This window comes from Poecilia formosa, unplaced genomic scaffold, assembly GCF_000485575.1.
Source record: "Poecilia formosa unplaced genomic scaffold, Poecilia_formosa-5.1.2 Scaffold580, whole genome shotgun sequence".
In the NCBI taxonomy this organism is placed as follows: Eukaryota; Metazoa; Chordata; class Actinopteri; order Cyprinodontiformes; family Poeciliidae; genus Poecilia; species Poecilia formosa.
Window position 1 is genome coordinate 78,827 of NW_006800519.1, and position 4,823 is coordinate 83,649.

General features: G+C 36.2%; 1 long non-coding RNA gene across 1 annotated transcript; it reads left to right on the forward strand.

Annotated features, from left to right (window-relative positions):
- The first annotated feature begins 83 nt into the window (after positions 1 to 83).
- LOC107834307 (uncharacterized) lies at positions 84 to 1,912 on the forward strand. Its single transcript, XR_001660095.1, has 7 exons — positions 84 to 147; positions 385 to 479; positions 652 to 855; positions 926 to 1,012; positions 1,120 to 1,376; positions 1,483 to 1,611; positions 1,771 to 1,912. It is a non-coding gene; the product is annotated as an uncharacterized LOC107834307 (long non-coding RNA).
- The last annotated feature ends 2,911 nt before the right edge of the window (positions 1,913 to 4,823 follow it).

Genomic DNA, 4,823 nt, shown 5'->3' on the forward strand with positions numbered 1-4,823 from the left:
AAAATAAAGCAAATAACTTCTAATATTCTTGCAAAAAATATATTTTTTAATTTTTATTATTTTGAAAAATTAATTTTCTGTACAGTGCTGCCCTATCTGCCAGAGGGATTTCTTGAAGTATGTGCTTCCTTATCATGCCTGTGACAGGTATTAGTGTATATTTTTTTTTCTTTAGGAAGGTAGACGGATATGTTTTTATGTGAATAGGGCATGTAATGTAAAAATGGTATGAGTATTCAGACAACATGTAAAAAAGAGCTTTACAACTACAGTTAATTTAAAAATTTTGCCCTAATAAAATATTTGAAAACATTTTCTATCACTGATTCTGTAATATAGCTGGATGTCATTTCCTATCACATAAATAACATTTTTTTCCTTCAGGAGGGAGGGAGTATTGGAAATACACCAAGATATGCCAGGACCATCATCAACAACTTCAGGAACTTCTTATTCTGCAGAACCTAGAAGTACTGAAGGTATCATACTATAGTAAATAAGTCCAAAAAAATATTATGTGATCCTGGATGTTGTTGGGTAGGTTTGCTGTATATCTGTTGTATTTTAAAGAAACAAAAAAACATTGCTGTATGTTGTAGGACAAAATTAATGTGTACAGATGTAACATTTTGTTAATTATGAATTTGCCAGAATGGAAAACAGTTGGAGATCCACAGAAGGCTGTTGAGCTGTTTGTCAGACAACTGAAGCAAGTAGGAGTTAACCAGAGGACACTTGTTCTCACTCTGGATGCGATGGACACTGATGAGGAGCGAGATATGTCTCTCATTTCATTTTACAAGCACAGGCGTGAGATAATCCACTGGGCAGCTCCTTTTCATTGTTGCATTCAAGGTATTACTTCATATCAGCTCAACAGTACTGGAAAACAGCTCTTTCGTCTTACCAGGCTCTTTTATTGTAGGTAATGCTGCAGTTGGTAGAGGCGTGACAAGACACATCATCTCGTCTGCCATTTCCAAGCTGAAACAAGGATTTAAAATGAACTTCGGTATGTGCAAAATAGACTTCAGAATTAATTAATAAAGCTATACATTTGGGGTGTCATCTCAGTTGGTACATTTAACAGTAGACTTATTTCTTTTTTTCATTTTTTAGGAAATGCTGCAGTGACTGCAATGTTTGAAGGGGAAACTGATCACCTTGTACCAACTACTTCAGCAGTGCTTGCTGAGAGCGAGTCATGGCTGGTCGGCTGATTGGCCACTCTTTAATTAATGGAGGTCCAACCTTGTTGGGCATCAGCTTGGCAGTAGTGCATGCCTTAACAAGTGGTTCAAAGGAGTTGGCGACAACATACCTTTCCCTAGAAGACTGCCGAGATATTGACCACAGAGAGATCATTGGTTTCATAAGTAAACAAAATTGACTTATCAAAATTTTTAACATGCATCACAAATATGAAATCCAGCTAAATTGGATGTTTTAATAAATACTAAGTTAATAATGCTTTTTTACCAGCTGCTGAAAGAAGAGATGACTGAGGAAGAGACTTCAAGATTGTCCAATCTGTGTATGGAGTGGTATTTTTCTGTGCCAACCAAGGAGACAAACAAACTTCTCCTCTTACAGCAGCTCCTCACCCATGCTGTAATAAAAATATTAACTTTTGATTTTTTTTTATTATTTGTCTTGACTTAAAGAGTTAAATGTGTTATTTAGGTTTGTTAAACAATGTCCAAGTGTACTTGAGAAATAATTATATTTATTCTGAACATTGATGCCACTAATAAGGTGTAATATTTACAGGCCATCACTCGACTTAGTGTGCAATAAAGCACCTGAAAAGGGGACTTAAAGAAACTAATTCAGGTCTGGATGGCCACTAATTACATCCAGACCTGATGTTGTGCCCCTCCTCTTCCCGAGGGAAAGTGACGTGGAAATCACACCCCAGGTCAATGTATAATCTGTTTTAACATTATAGAGATGTATCTAAATATATGCTTTTACTCTGAAACCTGGTCTGAATATTACTATTTTAAACTGTTTCTGCAATTATAGATGGTCCTGCAGTCAACCGTTTGGCCGCACCTAAAAAAAAGGTATGACAGTGACGACAGCGACAATGACTTGGAGGCGGAAACTGCACTGGTGGCTGGGTTATTCCGTCAGTTTGTCAAAGAAGGTAAAATGTCTGCATGAGCATTTTGACAGTATTTATATGTTATTTTGAAAATGACAAAAGACATGTGCATTACATACCAGCATGTTTCTGCTAATCATGTTTTACAACACAGCACAGATAAATTAGGTACATTAGCAGTATTCATATACAGTAATTATTTGCATTTGGTGGAAAAAAGGATGCAAAGCCCTTGTTATGTTTCCAAACAGTTTTGTATACCAGTTACAAAAAGACTATGTGGCTATAGAACAGACTTAAAGTAAAATGAGAAGGTGTCTGGACCAAAAATACGATTCAGTTGTATTTGAGAAGGAATGCAATTCACAAAACACCACATCTTTGAGGACCTTCAACGAATAAATCACATTATTATATAGATGCCACAGGAAACATGGTGTTTCTCTTAGTCTATGCTTTGACAGGAGGTCAATCAGTTAACAAGGTAAAAGGTATTCAAATGAGTTTGATTTTTTAATGATATCACATTTATATGGATCTGTTGCTTATATTTAAAATACTTTTGCCTAAATATCTCAAACTCAACTTTATGAATGATTCAATTATACAGAAAATTCCACATGTATCTAAAACAAATTCATTTATACTTTTCATAGCGTCTTCAGACAAACTGCGCGAGCTCCTGAGGTTTTGGGTTGGCTGGGAGGTCCCTTGCCAAGAGCTGAAGCTTGAAGTTGTCCTGTCAACTGGACCTAACCATATGCCAACGTCTTCAACCTGTAGTAAGCGATTACGGCTACCAAGTCACTACACCACCTACCAGGCCCTGTCAGCCGACATGAATGTGTGTCTGAAATTAGTAGAGACAGGCTTTGGTCTTATTTGATAACTATGTATTGATGTTTCATTTGTTGAAAAATTGCAGTTCGACATGGCAATTCAGTTAAAATAGAAAGTAATTTTATTATTAGCCTTGCTTTTTTTTTTTTTTTTTTTTTACAAATAATGTCCATCAACACAGTCTTGACATGAAGTTGTGTTCCTGAGGTGACTCCTAAATGTTTGTCAGGGTTCATCATGTGGTTTTTTTGTTGAAATATTCCACAAATGTTTGGCATTCAAACATAAAATAATTTTCATGTTTCTGGTGTACATTAAACTTTATAAAGTTAACATTTTTGCCAGCTGGTTCTTTCTCTAGCTTGTACTTGCTTGTATATTTGTACATGTTTGACGGATTTTTTAAATAAATGGTATTGAAAATGCTGTTAATTACAAACATTTAAATTTAAGTGACATCTAATTTGTCACAAGTAAAGTTTCCAAATATTGCAGAGTATCCATGTAAATGTCCATGCCACTAGACTCTGAAGGTTGTAGGGGGTCAATGTTTTCACGGAGAAGCTCCATCTGATCTTCTGTAAGTGGGCTGTCCAACTCTGGTACTCGCAATTCAGCATGTGGATCAGGAACAATCCCACTTTCCTCCCAGTTTATAATGGGAATCTGCAAAACATACATAGCATTATAGCTGGTGGAAAACATTTGTTTCATTTGAAATAACAAAAAAAGACATTCAAGTACCTCTGGGTCAACCACTGAATGTCCGATCTGTCCCAGTTCCCACAACTGATTTGGAGTGAGGTTTTGTTCAGTTCTCATTGGGTGATTGTTCCATCCTTGTTTAAATATGTCAAGATTCACTTGCAAGCGAGGCAAGAAAACATAATGACAGCAAAACAAGTGCAGAGGATTGCTAAGATCCAAGAGGTTTTCCTCCTCCAGTTGGTGTAGAACATTGTAGAAAACACATGTGACTCCCATCCACAGATCACGCCACAACCTCTCTATCCAGTGTGAAAGCATATAAAATGTTACTTATACACACACATAGTTGTGGAAAAAGTGTTTCACCCCATTCTTATTTTGTAGTTTTACATAAGGTTCTTACACTCCAGTGTTAAATAATATCAAAGTAATTTAAAGATTAAAAAGCAAAAACACCCAAAAAAATCAGTTCTTAACTGAAGTTGTTGGTTAAAGATGCAAGACAAAAATCCCATTTTATATGTAAAAAAAAATTGCACCCACATCATGCAGAGATCAGCGCCCCCAGTCACAACTGAGACGAGGTTGTTCACCTAGGAACACAGCCTCACACATAGGCTAGAATTGCATCTGTGTGACTGTCCCATTTCATCCGATGTCATAGTAACACTGAATTTCATAAGAAGAACCAACAAAGCAGATCATAGCAATAGTAAAAAATGGTGGTGTTAGAGTATTTGTGTAGTTTGATTTGATGAAAGGAACATTTATTTCTGCTGTCCACCAAGACACACTGAAAGGCAACATCTGGCCATCTGTTGGTGACATAAAGCTTAAATCAACTTTGGTTGATTTAAGCAATTCCAGCAATGATCGAAAAGCATCATCAAGTCCACCTATGAATGGCAGAAAAAAAAACATCAAAACTTTGTGATGGCCTAGTGAAACTCCGGACTTGAATCCTATAGATATGCTATTGCATCAACTTAAAAAGGAAGTTTACACTGGGATCCTTCCAGTGTGTTTCAATAACAATACTGAAAAAATTGGTATTCAAAATTTCTTCGCAGCTGGAAAACAAAAAGTGAATGCAAGTTATCAAAGGTTCATTGTAGTTGTTACATCTAATGGTGACCCACACGGTTACTGGTATTAGGGGGCAAGTACT